Source organism: Vombatus ursinus, unplaced genomic scaffold (genome assembly GCF_900497805.2).
Source record: "Vombatus ursinus unplaced genomic scaffold, bare-nosed wombat genome assembly UNPS02010284.1, whole genome shotgun sequence".
Lineage (NCBI taxonomy): Eukaryota > Metazoa > Chordata > Mammalia > Diprotodontia > Vombatidae > Vombatus > Vombatus ursinus.
In genome coordinates, this window is record NW_020950062.1 from 17,306,231 (window position 1) to 17,326,933 (window position 20,703).

General features: G+C 33.8%; 1 pseudogene; it reads right to left on the reverse strand.

Moving 5' to 3' along the window:
• Positions 1 to 10,400: 10,400 nt before the first annotated feature.
• On the reverse strand, positions 10,401 to 10,915 carry LOC114037213 (annotated as a pseudogene).
• Between the last annotated feature and the right edge of the window lie 9,788 nt (positions 10,916 to 20,703).

Sequence of the window (20,703 nt, forward strand, 5' to 3'; positions counted from 1 at the left end):
TGCTGCTTTCTAATACAATTTAAGATCTGGAATGGCTATGCCACCTTCTCCTGCATTTCTTTTCATTAGTTCTCTTGATATTCTGGACACTTTGTTCTTCCAAATGAATCTTGTTATTATTTTTTCTAACTCTATAAAATAATTTTTGGTAGCTTGATTGGTATGGCACTGAATAAGTAAATTAGCTTAGGTAGAATTGTCATTTTTATTATATTAGCTCGGCCTACCCATGAGCAACTGATGTTTTTCCAATTATTTAGATCTGATTTTATTTGTGTGAAAAGTGTTTTGTAATTGTGTTCATAGAGCTCCTGTGTTTGTTTCGGGAAGTAGACTCCTAAATATTTTATAATGTCTACAGTAAGTTCAAATGGAGTTTCTCTTTCTATCTCTTGCTGTTGGGCTTTGTTGATAATATATAGAAATGCCAATGATTTATGTGGGTTTATTTATAGCCTGCAACTTTGCTAAAGTTGTTTATTACTTCAAGTAGTTTTTTACTTGATTCTCTGGGATTCTCTAAATATAACATCATATCATCTGCAAAGAGTGATAGTTTTGCTTCTTCTTTGCCTATTCTAATGCCTTCAGTGTCTTTTTCTTCTCTTATTGCTAAAGCTAATGTTTCCAGTATGATGTTGAATAACAGTGGTGATAATAGACATCCTTGTTTCACCCCTGATCATATTGGAAATGCTTGTAGCTTGTTCCCATTACATATTATGCTTGCTGAAGGTTTTAGATAGATGTTATTTATTATTTTAAGGAAGACTTCATTTATACTTATGCTCTCTAGTGTTTTTAATAGGAATGGCTGTTGTATTTTGTCAAAAGCTTTTTCTGCATCTATTGAGATGATCATGTGATTTCTGTTAGTTTTGGTGTTGATATGATGGATTATGCTGATAGTTTTCCTTATATTGAACCAGCCCTGAATTCCTGGTATAAATCCTACCTGGTCATAGTGTATTATTTGTGTGATAAGTTGCTGTAATCTATTTGCTAATATTTTGTTTAAAATTTTCGCATCTATATTCATTAGAGAAATTGGTCTATAATTTCTTTCTCTGTTTTGACTCTTCCTGGTTTAGGTATCAGCACCATATCTGTATCATAAAAAGAATTTGGTAAGATTCCTTCTTTACCTATTTTACCAAATAGTTTTATAGTATTGGAATTAATTGTTCTTTAAATGTTTGATAGAATTCGCATGTAAATCCATCTGGCCCTGGAGATTTTTTCCTAGGGAGTTCATCAATGACTTGTTCAATTTCTTTTTCTGAGATGGGGTTATTTAAGTATTTTACTGCCTCTTCTGTTAATCTGGGCAATTTATATTTTTGTAAATATATATCCATTTCACTAAGATTGTCAAATTTGTTGGCATATAGTTGGGCAAAATAATTCCTAATTGTTGTTTTAATTTCCTCTTCCTTGGTGTTAGTTTCACCCTTATCATTCTTGATATTAATGATTTGGTTTTCTTCTTTCTTTTTTTTTTTAAATTAGATTAACCAAAGGTTTATCTATTTTATTGTTTTTTTCATAAAACCAGCTCTTAGTTTTATTTATTAGTTCAATTCTTTTCTTAATTTCAATTTTATTTTTTCCTTTGATTTTGAATATTTCTAATTTGGTGTTTAATTGAGGATTTTTAATTTGTTCTTTTTCTAGTTTTTTTAGTTGTATTCCTAATTCATTGATCTCCTCTTTTTCTATTTTATTTCTGTAAGCATTTAGAGATATAAAATTTCCCCTAAGAACTGCTTTTGCTGCATCCTAGAAGTTTTGGTATGTTGTCTCATTATTGTTATTCTCTTGAATGAAATTATTGATTGTTTCTATGATTTGTTCTTTGACCCAGTCATTTTTTAGGATTAGATTATTTAGTTTCCAATTATTTTTTAGTCTATCCTTCCATGGCCCTTTATTACATATAATTTTTATTGCATCATGATCTGAAAAAGATGCATTTACTATTTCTGCCTTTCTGCATTAGATTGTGAGGTTTTTATGCCCTACTACATGGTCAATTTTTTTGTATGTGCCACGTACCACCAAGAAAAAGGTATATTCCTTTCTATCCCCTTTCAGTTTTCTCCACAGGTCTATCATACCTAACTTTTCTAATGTTCTATTCACCTCCTTAACTTCTTTCTTATTTATTTTGTGGTTAGATTTATCTAACTCAGAGAGGGGGAGGTTGAGGTCCCCCACTCCAAACTAGATTGTTAGATTCTCACTTACAAATGCTTTGTAATCCCTATACCAATGAGAGAATTAAAATATCAAAGTAGTAGTAATACTAAAGATATAATCATGACTAGATGAAGGCATTAAACTTGCTAGGTTTAAGAGATGATGGGATTTGGGAGAAGAAAGGAGTTATCATAAATATTTCCTCCAGAAGTGGTTACATACCAACTGAACCATCAATTGACAGATGTCAACTCTGATTTGTTCACTGTTGAGAAAGTCATCTGATTTATCAGTCAGAGCCATTGCCAAGTGTTGCTTTAAAATTCTCCCACCCTGTCAGCCCATGTTTTGCACGTATCTATTTTGCCCATTGCTAACTGCATTTGATCTTTAACTGACAGATGGCACTATGCCTTCTTTGAATGTCACACAGAGCAGTTTATCACTCAATTGATAGGTCTGGCTGCTGAGGCAAGTTTCTTTCTTTAGATTTGCCTTAAGAGAAACTTTATGTCACTAAATGTACATAGTGCCTCACAGTGCTTGACCAAGAAAAGTGTGTTCTAGATTATCATATTCTTAATTTCAACACTAAGGCCAGCTGCACAAAAATATGGTGGTGTCTTGATGAATAATATCCTGTGACTCCATAGCTGGGGCATTGTGATATTTGGAATATTGACTTGCCATTTCATGTTCATTGTATTACATAGGGCATAGAGTGTAAGAAACTGGCAAGTCTTCATATATGAAAACTGTGAAGTCCAAATTTCACAGCTGTGTAGTAAAGTGGTGAGCAACAAAGAACATACCAGCTGTGTAATTGGCCCAATGAGCCTGAAGCCCACAAAACAAGCTTCTTTTTGACTCATAAATAGAAAGTTCTCCCTACAAAACAAAATAGTATGTGCAGACAGTAGCAATCTTTTCATCTTCAAAAAGGCATATTGTAAAAAAGAAAGAGGGGGACAGAATATATTTGCAGATCCATTTCTAGGCTTGAACTCATATCTTGAAATTTATGTGTACAAGGAATTTATCTGACACATTCAATATGTCTTCAGTTATCATTCCCATAAACAGAATGATTCTTTCTGTTTGAAAGAATTCTTTTAATCAAGAAATAAATAAATTAATTAAGAATTAGTAAGTACTTACTATATTGCAAAGTAATGTGCTAAGCACTGGGGATACAAGTATAAAAAAAAAAGTGTCTGCCCAAGAAGTAGCTAGGTGGAACACTGTAGAGAGTGCTCATTCTAGAATCAGAAAGATTTGAGTTAAATCTGGCCTCAGATATTTACTAGCTGTATTACCCTGGAAAAGTCTCAGTTTCTTTAAATGTAAATTTTGCCTCCTTCAAATGTAGAATGGGAATAAGATCAAATCCTTCACAGCGTTGTTGTAAGGCTCAAAGAAGATATTTGTAAAATGCTTAGCATACTTCTTGGTCCATAAATGGACACAATAATTTAGTGTTTCCTTCCTTTCTGTTGTCAAGGAACTTTCACTTTAATAGGGGCAACTATACATATGAAAGCTTTCAACTTCAAACCAGGTGGAAAGGTCTCATAGTCCTTAGGGTACAGAGGCAAAGAAGATGATATTGCCTCGATGCTCATGTCACTGCCATTAATGAAATTCATCAATTTCTGATGTTGAAACATTTAACATTGGACTGCATGAATTTCTATTTCAAAGGCTTTGGAGTTTAGGGTCCTGGGTGATTTCTATTGGAAACTATGAAATCTAAGGACATTATTATAAATATATATGTATATGTATATGTGTATATGTATATGTATGTGTATATATGTGTGTGTATATGTATATGTATATATGTGTGTGTGTATATATATAAAATATTAACCTTTATTAATGCTTCTTCTCACCACCCTGAGAATAATGTTCTACTTGTTTTGTATATATTTTGGATTTACATATCTATGTACGTACTATTTTCCTAAGTAGAATGTAAGCTAATAGAGAGTAGAAGAAGTTTGCATTTTTATCTTCCCATCAGCAGCACTTAGTACATTATCTGGTACATGATATGTGCTTAATAAATTATTTTTTAGTTTAATTGAATTAAATGTGCTACTTATCAGAGAGACAATTTGTGCTTGAGTGTAAGGGAAAAAAAAAACACATAACCATACTGGTAATAAGATCTGTCCAAAAGTATATTGGGCTGTTTTAGGAAGTAATCAATTCCCCCATATTCAAAGTCTTTAAGCAAAGGCAAGAGGATCATATCTCAGGAATGCTGGACAAATAACACCTGTTCAGATATGAATTGAATTAGATAGCCTGTGAGCCACCAACCAAATTTAAGAATCTTGGACCTTTTTTCTTCAACAAGCTTCCCATAAATTCTAAATCAAAGCTTTACTTTTTTCCTGAACTTTTTCACTCATCCTGAAATAATGTAACTGGAATGGTTATAAAGAAGAAATTTCCTATATCTTATTTCCATCTTTATTTTAAAAACATGGTAATGAGCACCATGTATATTCAACTCTTGATTATGTGTTTAATGATAGATGGTGAAAGCACATATTTGGAATGTAAAGAAATGTATTTTTTTTAACAATTTTGGTAAATCTGCCACAAAAATAAAAATCTTTACCAAAAAAAACCAAACAGAATTGTTAACAACTATCGACATTGACTAGATTGAGTTTAATCTCTTCTTCTTTTTTTTTTAAATTATCCTCTAACATAAGTGCTAATGAGAAATCAGACATCCATAAGCCAGGCAAGAAGAAAAAAAAATGGACAATTTGCAATGTGGATGATCAAGAGTGAGCCACAATTGAGCAAGAACTTTAAAAAAAATAATCATTGATGAAGAATGTTATATATTCCTGGTTCCTATTACTGAAGATCTGAAGAGCATGAGATTTTTATCATATCCCTTTGATATATTATGACAAGTATCCCGTTTGTGGTATGCAAATCAAAGAATACAGGAATGTACAGTTAGGAAAATGCCTTACAAATTGTCACAAAGAGATGAAGTATAATACAGTGGGCCAGGTAGAGTACTGAATATAGAGTCAAATGAACTAGATTTTTAATCCTGAATCTGTGAGATTTTGGTCCCTTCCTGTACTTCAATATTCCCCTCTCAAAGAGAGGTTGTTGGACTAGAGCTCTAAATCTTGTGACCAATGGGCACTCCAATTAAAAAAAAACTCAGCAAATAAAAAAGGGAGATGAAAAGAGATAAAGATAGATTGCAGAGAGAAGCCAGGAAGTTGCCTGAGCTCTCCCCAGTTTCATTCAGAAACAATATTAAATCAAGACTCTAAATGAATTCCAGAGTAACAAAATCCACAAAAAGATGGAGTGAAAAAAAATTATAGCTTGAGATAACTTAGAAAAACTTCAGGAATGATCTGTGTCATTTGAGTAGATGGGGAGCACAGTCCAGTGAAGTGTCTGGGTGAGTAAGTTGGAGGCTCTTAGCCACAGTGCAGATGAGCAATTGAGGCCCCTTGGTCCTGGCTCAGCAAAGCAGAAGTGAGGCCTCCCATGCCCAGCACAGAAAACAAATTGCAAGCCCTGGAACCCCAGTACAACAGATGTGACTAGGTTGGGCTACCCTAGCACAATGGGCAAGCCACAAGCATTCAAGGCCTCAGAGCAGAAAGCCAGGGACCAGGTCCCTGGCCCCAGCATAAGAAGCTTGAGACAATGCCCCCTGTGCCTCAGCAGTAGAGCTCAACTTTAAAAGTCACATAATAGACTGAAAAATAAGTAAGAAACAGGAGAAATCCCTGACTATAGAAAGCTATTATGGCAACAGAGAATATCAAAACACAAACTCAGAAGAGGACAACAATGTCATACTGCCTATATGTGAAGCCTCAAAGGGGAATATGAATTGGTCTCAAGCCCAAAAACTCCTCTTAGAAGAGCTCAAAGAAGATGTCAAAAGTCAATTAAGAGAGGTAGAAGAAAATTTGGAAAAAGAAATGAGAATTATGCAGGAGAATATGAAAAAAGTCAGCAGCTTGGAAAAAGAAGCACAGAAACTTACTGAGAAAGCAACTCCTTTAAAGGTAGAATTGGCAAAATCAAATAAGAGGTACAAAAGCTAACTGAAGAAAATAATTCATTAAAAATTAGAATTGGGCAGGTGAAAGCTAATGATTCTATGAGTCATCAAGAATTGATCAAATAAAATAAAAAGAATGAAAAAAATAGTAGAAAATGTAAAATACCTCATTGGAAAAACAAGTGACCTGGAAAATAGATCCAGAAGAAATAATTTAAAAATTATTAGACTACCAGAAGAAATGATTAAAAAAAAAGAGTATGTACAGCATCTTTCAAGAAACTAATGAGGAAAATTCACCTGCTATCCTAGAACCAAAGGATGAAATAGTCAATGAAAGAATCCACTGGTTACCTCCTTAAAGATATCTCAAAATGAAAATTCCAAGGAATATTGCATCCAGTTTACAGAATTATCAGGTCAAGGAGAAAATACTGCAAGCAGATGTAAAGAAACAATTAAAATATAAAGGAACTACAGTCAGGCTTACATTTGACTTAGCATCTTCTACATTAAAGGATAGGAGGGCTTAGATTATGATATTGCAGAAGGCAAAGGACATTGAATTACAACCAAGAATCAACTACCCAGCAAAATTGAGCATAATCTTTCAAGGGAAAAATACACATTCAATGAAATAGGGGACCTTCAAATTTTCCTGATGAAAGGACCAGAGTTGAACAGAAAATTTGATATTCAAATATGTGGCTCAAAAGTAGCAGAGAAAGATAAACAGGAAAGGAAAAAAACATGTTTTTCAATAAGATCAAATTTTTTGCATCCATACTCAGCCTGCTCTGGAAGATGATAATTGTAACTTTTGAGAACTGTATCTCTATTAGGGAAGTTAGAAGGAGGACGCATAGATAGAGGGTGTGGGTATAAGTTGGTTTTAATGTGATGATATAAAAAATAATAGGTGAAAAAAGGATTGTACTGGAGGAAAAGGAAAGGGGGAGGCAGAATAGGGTAAATTTCATGACATAAAGAGGCATAAAATACCTATTACAGTACAGGGAAAGAAGGGAGGGAGTAAGCATTGTTTGAAACTTACTTCCATCACTTATGGCTCAAAGAGGGGATAAAATACACACTCTGTTGGGTATAGAAATTTACCTTACCCTATGGGGAAGTGGGAAGGGAAAGGAAAAATAAAAGGGAAAGGAAGGGGCCAATAGAAGGGAGGGCAGAAGTAGGAGAGGAAAGTAAAGGGGGTAGGTTAATACAAGGGAGGGTAGATTAAGGGAGGTGGTTATCAGAAGCAAAACATTGGTGAGGAGGGGCAGGGTGAAAGAAGAGAAATGTATAAACAGGGGGAAAATAGGATGGAGGAAAATACATAGTAATTATAACTAAATGTGAATGGGATAAACTCTCCCATAAAATGGAAGCACATTACAGAGTGGATTAAAAAACATAATCCTACAATGTGTTATTTATAAGAAACAATTTGAAGCAGAGAGATACACACAGATTAAAGATATAAGCCTGGAACAGACTATATTATGTTTCTGCTGATGTAAAAACAAAACAAAACACAAAAAAAACCAGGGGTAGAAAAAACAAAAATAAATCTATTTTTAAAAGATAAGGCAAAAAATTACATCTTGCCAAAAGGTACCATAGACTATGAAGTAATATCAATACTAAACATATATCTCTAAATGCTTACATGAATAAAATAAAGAGGAAATCAATGAATTGTGTGTGAAATTAAAAAAGAGATAAAAAGAACAAATTAAAAATCTCCAATTAAATATTAAATTAGAAATTCTGAAAATCAAAAGAGAGATTAATAACATTGAAATTAAGAAAACTATTGGACTAATAAACAAAACTAAGAGCTGGTTTTGCGAATAAAAATAATTTAATAGATAAGTTTTTGGTTGATTTGATTTTAAAAAAATGAAAGAAAGGAAATTAACAGTATCCAAAATAAAAAGAGTTGATTCACCATCAATGAAGAGGAAATTAAAGCAAATATTAGGAGCTATTTTGCCCAACTATATACCAATAAATCTGACAATCTAAGTGAAATGGATATGTAGTTAAAAATATAAATTCCCCAGATTAACAGAAGAGGAAATGAAATACTTAAATAACTTCATCTCAGAAAAAAAAATGAGCAAGTCATTAATGACCTCCCTAAGACTGGATTTGCTAGTGAATTCTACCAAATATTTAAAGAACAACTAATTCCAATACTACACAAACTATTTGGGGAAAGAAGTGAAGGATTCTTACCAAATTCTGTTTATGATGCAAATATGGTACTCATACCTAAACCAAGAAGAGCCAAAACAGAGAAAGAAAATTATAGACCAATTTCCTTAATGAATATTGATGCAAAAATTTAAATAAAATGCTAGCAAAGAGATTACAGCATTTTATCACAAGGATAATACCTATGACCAGGTGGGATTTATACTAGGAATAAAGGACAGGTTCCATATTAGGAAAATAGTGTAATTGACCATATCAATAACAAATCTAACATAAAATATATGTTTATATCAATAGATCCAGAAAAAGCTTTTGGCAAATACCCATTTGGGTATGGGAATTCCCATTTTGGGAATTGGCAACACCCATTTCTATGGAAAACAGTAGAGAGGACAGGAATAAATGGATTTTTCTTTAAAATGATAAGCAATATCTCTCTAAAACCATCAGCAAGTGCTATATGTAATGGGGATAAGTTGGAAACATTATCAATAAGATCAGGGGTGAAAAAAAGGAAATCCATTAACATCACTATTAATCAATATTGTATCAGAAATGTTGACTTTAGTTAGAAGAAAAAGGAGTGGAAGGAATTAGACTATGCGATGAGGAAACAAAACTATCACTCTGAAGATTATGTGATGATATACTTAGAGAATCCTAGAGAATCAACTAAAAAACTTCTTGAAATGATTAATGACTTTAGCAACACTGCAGGATATAAAATAAATTCACATAAATCATTAGCATTCTTATATATTACCCCCCCAAAATGCCCAGCAGCAAGAGATAGAAAGAGAAATTCCATTTAAAATAACTGTACACAATATAAAATATTTGGGATGTATAAATATAAAATATTCCTTCCCAGACAAACCCAGGATCTATGAGGACACAATGACAAAACACATTTCACATAAATAAAGTAAGATTTTAACAACTGGAAAAATGAATTTACTTATTCAGTGCCATGCCAATCAAGCTACTAAAAATATTCTGTACAGTTAGAAAAAATAATAAAAATAATCTAGAAGAATGAAAGATCAAGACTAGCAAGGGAATTAGTAGGAAAAATGCAAAGGAAGGTGCCCTACCTGTACCAGATCTAAAATTAGTAAAGCAGCAATCAACAAAACTATTTGGTACTGGCTAAGAAAGAAAGTGGTGGATCAGTGGAATGGTTTTCAGGGGTGGGGAACCTACATCCTCGAGGCCACAGGTAACCTTCTAGGTTCTCAATTGCAGCCCTTTGAATTCAAACTTCACAGAACAAATTCCCTTAGTAATAGGATATGTTCTGTGAAGTTTGGATTCAGCCAAAGGGACATACCCAAGAACCTAGAGGGCAACCTGTGGCCTTGAGGCCAAAGGTTCCCCACCTCTGGTAAGTACACAAGACCTGTTAGTCAATGACTACAATAATCTACTCTTGATAAAGCCATAGACTCCAGCTTCTGGGATGATAATTCACTATTTGATAAAAACTGCTAAGAAAACTGGAAAATAGTATGGCAGAAACAAGGCATTGACCAACATTTTACATCTTTTGTGAAGGTAAGTTCAAAATGGGTATACAATCCAGACATAAAGGGTGATACCATAAGCAAATTAGGAGAGCAAGGTAAAGTTTACCTGTCAGATCTATGGAGAAGGGAAGAATGTATTACCAAACAAAAGACTGAGAACATTAAGAAATGCAAAATGAATACTTTTGATTAAATTAAAATAAAAGTTATTTTTTGTGTTCTTTAGTAACTTTTTTAATTTAGTATTTTATTTCCCAAAATTACACATAAAAACAATTTGGGAGAGGGGGTTAAATGTGTTTTATTTCAGACAACCTACATGACATATTTTTTTTAAAAACAATGACTCCACTCCAAATAAATCAATGTCAAAAATAAATGAATACAGTTCAAGATGGTATCTGTCCAAGTTTGTCCATATATGTAGTCACACCATCTTCACAGAAGTCCAAGAGAGCCACCATGCCATCTGAATTCATGTTTTCACCTATGAAGAATTGATAGCTTTTAAAATTAGCAAGGATGTGTTTGATTTGTTCTGCAGCTCCCATCATAAAAGGTTTTACTCTATCTGGCTTGTGTTCTTCAAGTCTGCCTTTTATTGATTTCATGTGGTCTTTGATGTAGTTTTTGTAGGATTCTTTTGTGAAACTAGTTTCTTACAGATGATGATTTATTACTGTCAGCTCCAGTGATTACAGTGGCATTTGTTCCTTCACCCTCAGGACCTCCAGCAGAGGAATTTCCACTGATAAGTGAGTCATCAATGGTACCTTCTGTCCTACTGACCATCGTCCCCTCCACCTCCAAGCACAGCGTTCATGATCTCCAGGATTTTGAAAGTGTTGGAGAACATCTCATCACAGTTGATGAGTTCCTGGTAGATGATCATGGAGGCAGAAGAAGGGAGGCAGTGGCAGTGGCACTAGTACTGCTGTGACCAGAGCTTGGTGTGAGCACGATGCAGCCAAAGTGGCACTTGGCTGGAAAGGGGGGAGTGGGAGGGAAAGAAAAAACAATTTTTAATATTTTTTTTAAAACTTTGAGTTCCAAATTTTCTCCCTTCCTCCCTCCTCACCCCAACCTTCACTGAGAAGGCAAGCATTTCCACATAGGTCATGGGTGGGGAACCTGCAGTCTCGAGGCCACATGCGGCTTTCTAGGTCTTTGGGTGTAGCCCTTTGATTGAATCTAAACATTACAGAACAAATTAAAAGACTTGTTTTGTGAAGTTTGGATTGAGTCAAAGGGCTGCACTTGAGGACCTAGACAGAGGAGCAGATGTGGCCTTGAGGCCACAAGTTCCCCACCCCTGATATAGGTTATACATGTGTAGTCATGTAAAACATATCCGTAATAGTCATGTTGTGAAAGAAAACATAGACTAAAAACAAAAACAAAAACAAACAAAAAAACAAGAATTAAATTTTAAAAAAGTATCTTTCTATCTATATTTATACACCATCAATTCTTTCTCTGGGGATTAGTATTTGTCATCATAGGTCCTTCAGAGTTGGCTTGTATTGTGGTATTGTTGAGAATAGCTAAGTCATTTAAAACTGATCATGTTACAATATTGCTGCTACTTTGTACACAGTGCATTTTACTTTACATCAGCCTAAGCAAGTCTTTGCCTTCTAACTACCCAAATAATGAGAAAGGTCTTGTGAGCTACAAATATCAGCTTCCAATTCTGATCTTTTCATCAAGAATGATTGAAAGTCTTCTATGTCACTGAATGTCCATTTTCCCCCTAAAGGATTATGCTCAGTTTTACTGGGTAGGTGATTCTTGGTTGTAATTCTAGCTCCTTTGTCCTCCAGAATATCATATTCTAAGCCCTCTGATCTTTTAATATAGAAGCTGCTAAATCTTGTGTTATCCTGACTGACTCCACCATACTCTACCATATTGGCTCTATCCCTTAAAAGTTTTTTGTTTTGTTTTGTTTTGTTTTTTTGCACAAACAAAACTAATGCAACCAAGATTAGAAAGAAAACATAAAACTGAGAAAAAATTTTTACTACAAGTGTTTCTGATAAAGGCTTCAGTTCTAAAATGTATAGAGAACTGAATCAAATTTATAAGAATACAAGTCATTGCTCAATTGACAAATGGTCAAAGAATATGAATAGGCGGTTTTTGGATGAAAAAATTAAAGCTATCCAGAGTCATATAAACATGCTCTAAATCACTATTTTTATTAATTAATTCAAAAGTTTTTGCACAAACAAAGTGAATGCAACCAAGATTAGAAGGAAGGTAGAAAATTTGGAAAGAATTTTTACAACCAGTCTCTCTAATAAGGGCCTAATTTCTAAAATATATAGAGAATTAAGCAAATTTATAAGGATACAAGTCATACCCAGTTGATAAATGGTCAAAGGATATGAACAGGCAGTTCTCAGATGAAGAAATTAAAGCCATCTATAGCCATATGAAAAAAATGCTCTAAATCACTATTGATTAGAGTGATGCAAATTAAAACAACTCTGAGGTACCATATCACATCTATCAGATTGGCTAATGTACAGAAAAGAAAAATTATAAATGTTGGAGATTTGGGAAAATTGAGACATTAATGGATTGCTGGTGGAGTTGTGAACTGATCCAACCAATCTGGAGAGCAATTTGGAGCTATGCCCAAACTGTATGCCCATACAGTTATAAAACTGTAATAAAATATAAATAATATAAATTTCAATCCAGCAATTCTACTACTAGGTTTGTATCCCAAAAAGATCATAAAAATGGAAAAATAATTGACATCTACAAAAATATTTATAGCAGCTCTTTTTGTGGCATCAAAGAATTGGAAATTGAGGGGATTCCCATCAATTGGGGAATGGCTGAACAAGTTGTAGTTGATGAATGTAATGGACAACTACTGTTGTATAAGAAATGATGAACGGGCAAATTTCTGAAAAACCTGGAAAGACTTACATGCAAAGTGAAGTGAGCAGAAATAGGGAAACATTGTACAAAGTAACAGCAACATTCTGCAATAATCAATTATATTAGTCTTAGCTATTCTCAGCAATACAATGATCCAAAACAATTCCAAGAGACTTGTGATAGAAAATGCTAACCACATTCAGAGAAAGAACTATGGAGTCTGAATGCAGAAAGCAGCATAGTGTTTTCACTTTTTTATTTTGTTTTATTTTTTTCTTTCTCATGTTTTTCCCTTTTGTTCTGATTCTTTTTCCATGATATGACTAATGCAGAATATATTTAACAAGATTGTACATAACCTATATCAATCAGATTGCTTACTACCTTGGGGAGAGGTGAGGGAACAGAGGGAGGGAGAAAAATTTGCAACTCAAAATCTTATAATATTGAAAACTATCTTTACCTGTAATTGGAATCTATTAAGAAAAAAATAAAGAGATAAAGATAAACTTTGACTACTTAGTTATTTTGGTTGGGACCCTGGTAAGGGCTGCTGTGAAAAAACAAAGTATATCTTTTTCATTTTGTCCAGTATGACATCATTGATCAATGACATCTAAATTAAAATACCAGCATTTGTTAGGAGAATTGTATACCCAGTTGCCATCTATTGGGCATGTTGTCTTCCCAGTCAAACTTCTTCCAGTCTACCCTCTCTGGTTTCTCTCTCTCTCTCTCTCTCTCTCTCTCTCTGTCTCTCTCTCTCTCTCTCTCTCCCCTTTTCCTTCTTTCCCTCCCTCTCCTTTTTCCTCTCCTTCTCTATCTTTGTTTTACTAAGAAAAATTAAAAATATTATCTTTCAGAGGAAATTTTGGATATTATTCTTCATTAATGCTTAGTTTATCCTATACTATATCTTGCTTTAACTTTATGAAATAATTTGGAAATCTTACTAATGATAATGGTCAACATTTATATAGTGCCTACTATGTACCAGGTGCTGTGTTAAGCAATTAACAATTATTATCTCATTTGATCTTCACAACTACCCTGAGAGGTAGGTGCTATTATTATCCCCATTTTACAGAAAAGGAAACTAAAGCAAACAGAGCTTAACTGACTTATCCAAGGTCACACAGCTAGTAAGCATCTGATACTGTATTTGAACTCAGGTTTTCCTAACTCTAAGCCCAGCACTCTATACACTGTGCCATCTAGCACTTCCTGTTACTACATTGATAAACAAGGTGATATCATAGGCATTGTCTACATAAATTTTAGATTATTTTCTAAAATACTTTGAGAAAACTATTTTTTTCTAAAATAACTTTTAGACAAGTTCTCTCTTAATAACCTTGTGAATAAAATGGAGAAATGTCATCTAGGATAATTAATGGATTCAGAGTTGTTTGACAAGCTGCAAGTAAGAAGTAAAAATGTGTATTAGTTAAAATCTAAAAGAAATATTTTTTGTAGCTAACGATGGCCTCAAGATTCTTATATATATTTGTCTTTCCCATTAGAATACAAATAATGAGTAGATGTTATTCCATTATTTATTTTTATCCTAAGTTAATAGCAAAATAGGCATTTAATAAATATTTTAACTGATAGATTGACATTGCCATGATTGTATCAAGCCTCATAACACTGCATAGGCCCCTGGGAGATATTTTTAATTTGGTCAAATGTGTTTCAGTCTGTCCATCCACGTTTGAAAAAGTCAGGTCAATGAAGAATGATTATTGATCCATTTTCAATGTGAGTTTGTGTAAACACCTTATATAACCTGGGGACTGCAAACTTTTAAAAACATTATAACTATATTTCAACATAATTTGGTTTTATTTTCTATTCATTTAAAACATTAACTTGAGAAGTGGTCCATAGACTTCACTTGACCAACAAAGGAGTCCATACAAAAAAACAGGTTAAAAACCCTTTCTATAGAGCATGTCTATTATTGTTGTTATTCAGTCATTTCAATGGTTTCTAACTCTTCATGACCCCATTTGGGATTTTCTTGGCAAAATTATGGGAGTGATTTGTCATTTCCCTCTCCAGCTCATCATACAGATTTGGAAACTGAGGGACACAGTTAAATCAGTTGCTCCAGTTCACCCATCTATTAAGTGACTGAGACCAGATTTGAATTCAGAAAGATGAGTCTTTCTGACTCCAGGCCTGGCACTCTATCCACTCTGCCATCTAGCTGCTCAAAGAACTTGTCTAACAGTATATATGAATGGAGCATAGTATAAATAGAAAATTATTGGACCCAGAGCTGAACAGGAGAATGAAATTGAGGAAATTAAAAAGTTCTGATAATGACACCAAGGTTCTTATGAAAAAAAAAAGCTCATCTTTTCAATACTAACATTGTACTAGTGTGGTTATATATCATTTAGACATAGAACACTAATGCATCCAAAAATCAAAAATGAAACTCACACAGAAAGCAGTGGAGAGGTGCAAGGTAGATATAACAAATTTATGCTGTATAACCAATGAGGAACTCTGAAAGAAAGTGTAAAAGACATCATACAGAAATTGTATAAGAAGAAATGAGCAGGTAAACATGGCAAGAGCAAGAGATACTCCTCTGAAACTTTCATGATGTCTTGAGAAAATGAAGGACTCCAGAAAGTTGGGCAAACCCACTTTTAAAAATCTTATTAATCAACTTTAGCAAAGTTGCAAGATATAAAATAAACACACATGAATCATCAGCATTTATGTATTACAAACAAAGCCCTGCAGCCTGAGAATGAAAGAAGAATTCCATTTAAAGTAAATATAGACAATACAAAATACGTGGGAGTCTATCTCCCAAGACAAACACAAGAACTATATGAACACGATTACAAAACATTTTTCACACAAATAAAGTGAGGAGTAAATGGAAGGAAAAATGTCATTTGCTCATGGGTAGGCCAAACTAATATAATAAAAATGACAATTCTACCTAAATTAATTGATTTATTCAGTGTTGTATCAAACTACCAAAAAACATTTTATAAAGCTAGAAAAAAAATGATAAAATTCCTCTGGAAGAACAAACGGTCCAGAATATCAAGGGCATTACTGAAAAGAAATACAAGAGTAGGTGGCCTAGCCATACCAAATCTTACATTGTATTATAAAGCAGCAATCATCAAAACTACTTGGTACTGGCTAAGAAATAGAGTGGTGGATCAGTGGAATAGATTAGGTACACAAAACACAGTAGACAATGTCTATAGTAATCTACAATTTGATAAACCCAAAGACCCCAGCTTCTGGGATAGGAACTCACTATTTGACAAAAACTGCTGGAAAACTGGAAAACAGTATGGCAGAAACTAGATACAGACCACCATCTTACACCATATACCAAGATAAGGTCAAAACGGGTACTCAAATTTGATATAAAGGTGAAACCGTAAGCAAATTGGGAGAGCTTACCTGTCAGATCTATAGAGAACAAAAGAATTCCACACAAGAGATAAAGAACATTATGAGATGCAAAGTGAATAATTTTTATTACATTAAAATAATTTTGCTCAAGCAAAGCCAACGCAACCAAGATTATAAGGGAAGCAGAAAACTGGGAAGTATTTTTTTATAGTCAGTGTCTCTGATAAAGGCCTCATTTCTAAAATATAGAGAGAACTGAGTCAACTTTATAAGAATACAAGTCATTCCCCAATTGATAAATCCAAAGGACATGAACAGGCAGTTTTCAGAGGAAGAAATTAAAGCTATATGTAGTACAATTTAAAAAAATGCTCTAAATCACTATTGATTAGAGGAATGCAAATAAAAACAACTCTGAGGTACAACATCACACCTCTCAGATTGGTTAGCATGACAAAACAGGAAAATGATAAATGTTGGAGAATATGTTGGAAAATTGGAACACTAATGCATTGTTGCTGAAGTTGTGAACTGATCCAACCATTCTGGAGAGCAATTTGAACTATACTGAAAGGGCTAGAAAACTGTGATCCAAAAATAAAAGGTCTGTATCCCAAAGAGATCATAAAATGCAAAAAGGATCTACATGTACAAAAAATATTCATAGCAGCTCTTTTTGTGGTGGCAAAAAATTAGAAATTGAGGGGATGTCCATCAATTAGCAGATGGCTAAACAGGTTGTAGTATATGAATGTAATGTAATGCTTTTGTTACATTAAAAATGATGAGCAGGTGGATTTCAGAAAAACCTGGAAAGACTTGAATGAATGGGTACTGAGTGAAATGAGCAGAACCAGGAAAACATTGTACAAAGTAATAGCCAAAAGTCTCATGATAGAAAATGCTATCAACATGCAGAGGAAGAACTATGGAATCTAAATGCTGATTGAATTATATGATTTTCTTTTTTGTTGTTTTTTTGTTTCTTTTCTTTCTCCTGATTTTTCCCTTTTATTCTGATTCTTCTTTCACAATCTGACTATTGTGAAAATATGTTTAATATGATTGTACATGTATAGCCTATATCTGATTGCATGCTCTTGGGAAAAGTGGAGAAGAAGGAAGGGGAAAATTTAGAACTCAGAATCTTACAAAAGTGAATGTTGAAAACTAAAAAATAAAGTAATTAATTAAAATATCAAAATCAAAAAGGACATAGATGAGACTTTGTGAATGGACAGGTATGGATGAGTTGCAAACTGTATTTTTCCAGCAACTGCCAGGATTGAGCTCTCAAGTGCATTTGAGTACATGAGAAAAAAATTAGAGTTTCTAATGGAGTTTCAGTGTTCTGCCCTCCCCTTTGGTTTGTTCACAAGTCACTTCATTACTTACATAATTATAAGAGTATAGAAATAGCATGTGTAGCAATATATTCCGGGATTTTTAGGAAAACTCCAAATCTCCATATATATATATATATATATATATATATGCACATATGTTTTCTTACACATTATATATAGCATATGTGCCAAATATAAATACATTATGTTAAACTATTGAATTGAGACAAAAGTAAAAGATTTTGGTTTTAAAAATCAAGTTGACAAATAGAGTACTATAGAGATAGATGTATAAAACACAGCTACTTGGATATATAAAAAAAAACCTTAAATGGTGCAGGCTTCAAGTTAAATATGAATTAATGGAGTCAATTGAATTGTATGTAATTTTTTTGCTGTAACTTAAAGGGGTTTTGCTGAAGAACTACACCAGTAAAGCAATGCTAAAGCAATAATCTGTTTATTTTGGGGTCTTAAGGGAAAGCCAGACTGTTTATTCAGAGACTCCCAAGGAAACATAGAGGAGGATGTAGGGGTAACAAGGTAAGGGTACTAGAGCAGCATCCATCCACTACCTAAACCTCCTTCCCCCTGCTTAAAAAACAAAAACACTTAGTCAGCAATTGAAAACCCTGAAGTACAAGAGAAAATGTCAGGGAAGGAATACCACCAATGTTGTCACTAAAGGATCTGAGACTTGAGGTTAGTTTGGCACAGGGAGGTAGAGGGAGTCCATGATGGTTTTATGAAAGAGACTGTTGCCAGGAATTGGTGCATAATTACTTTGAGTTCTTGCCAATTTGATGAATGGGACTCCTGGGTCTGTTATATCTTCATAAAAAAAAATTGTTCATTTGGACAATTTGTGCCAAGCAATGGTAGAACCCTCTAAGTTCGTATTGGTCTGATCAGCCACAGTTGGACACAGTGTACCAACTTGACTCCAACATAGTGATGCTATTTTGGTCATCTTCCAGAATGAAGGACAACAACCAACCAAATATTCATAAATCAAGAAAGTTCACAAAAGCTGAAGAGCCAGCTGTTTTAGAGAAAATAGCAAGGCTCTAATTGGAGAAATCTGATAAATTTCCAATCTTTGATGGCAGAAGCAGGCAGTATTATTATTAATTAATTAATTATTATAATTAATTAATTAATTCCTGTATTATTAATTAAGAAAAATGACAGATTCTAGACTGAAGGTCATCAGGGATAGAAAATTACAGAAATGTGTGCTTCTAGAAAAGGGGTTCAGAAGGGTGATGGAGGTAGTAGATAAGACGAGGGAACACAGCTAGAGAACATCAAACCTATTAGATAGAGGATCCCCAAAACAAAAGTTTTTGGGTTTTGGGTTATTCTTATTTCTGAACTACAAATGAAGCCAAAAAAAGTTAACAGTATTAGGGAGCATTAATTGAATTGAGGCATAGAATAGACAGCAAAGAAAGTGATAATGAACACAAAATGTAGTCAAATCACACCTAGAATATTATGTTCATATCTGGGTATCCCTATAATAATTTAAAAAAACTGTACCAAATGCAATGCAGAATAACCAGGATGAAACCCAAATTGTGAGTGATGATTCACAAAATTAATTATATTTGACCTAAGGAAGAGAAGACTTAGGGAAAAATGAGTTATCTAAAAGAATTTAAAGAGTTATTTTGCAGTGGAGAGTTTAGGTTTATTTTGCCTGGACATACAGAACAGACTAAGGAACAAGGGGTCAAATTTGAAAAAAGGTAGATTTTAGCTCTAAATAAGTGAGAATTACTCATAAAGTGCCAAGGAATAGCCTGTTGTGGGATACTGGTGGGATACTTTCCTAAATGTTGTCCAGAAAGGACTGAACCTTTTAAAATATGCTATAAACAATATTCTTATAAATATACAAGTTGGACTAGAGGACTTTTAAGGTCCCTTCCAACTCCAAGAAGGCATGCTGCTTTATCATTGCTTAGCTAGTGCGATTATATTAATAAATATTTTTACTTCAATTGTTGCTTAGCAGACATTTATTAATTTCCTAATGTATGCCAGGCACTATGCTAAGTGCTGGGGTTACAAAGAAAGAAAAACAGCCCTTATTCTCAAGTAGTTCATATTATACTAGGGGAGTAAACATGAAAATTATTATGGATCAAAAATGTGTTTGTGTGTATGTGCAGGTGTAAACATATGTGTACATATACAGTTGACTTATCCTACAGGTAAGACACTAAAATTAGGGAACTGCAGGAACTGGGCTGGGAATAAGAAAGTGTTCTTGCAGAAGATACAATTTGAGCTCTGTCCTGAAAAAAGCCTTGAGATAGAGATGATGAGGGAGAACCTTCCAAATGATACACAGCCAGTAAAAAGTCACAAAGTCCAGAGACAGACTGTTGTGTCAGAGGAACAGAAAGGAGGCCAGTGTCACTTAATCAAAGAATACTTGAAGAGAATTAAAGTGGAAAGGTAAGAAGGGACCAAATTATGGAGATCTTTAAAAGTAAGAGTACACTTCATTTTTAGTCCTGGATAATAAGGAACCAGAATTTATTGGACAGGGAAGGGGCGGTTGTATAATTAGATCTTCACTTTAAAATGTTTTTAGCAACTGAGTGCAGGATGGGCTGGAGTGGGGAGGGACTTGAAGAAGAGAAACTAAGTTGAAGACAATGCAGTAGTACAAGCATAAGATCACAAAGGTCTACAAAAGTATTGTAGCTGTGTTTGAGGAAAGATGGAAATCATATGATATACTGCAGAAGGAATAGGACTTGGCAACAGATTGGATATTTGGGGTGAGCATCAATGAGGAGTTGAGGATAATACTGAGGTTGTCAAAATGGGACTGGGATACCTTTGACATTAATTGTTGTTATTGTTGTTCAATCATGTTTGATTATTTATGACCCCACTTGGGTTTTTCTTGGCAAAGATACTAGAGAAATTTGTCATTTCCTTCTCTAGCTAATTTTTACAAATGAGGAAACTGAAGCAAACAGGATTAGCTGACTTGTTCAGGGTCACACAGCTGGTAAGTATACAAGGCTAAATTTGA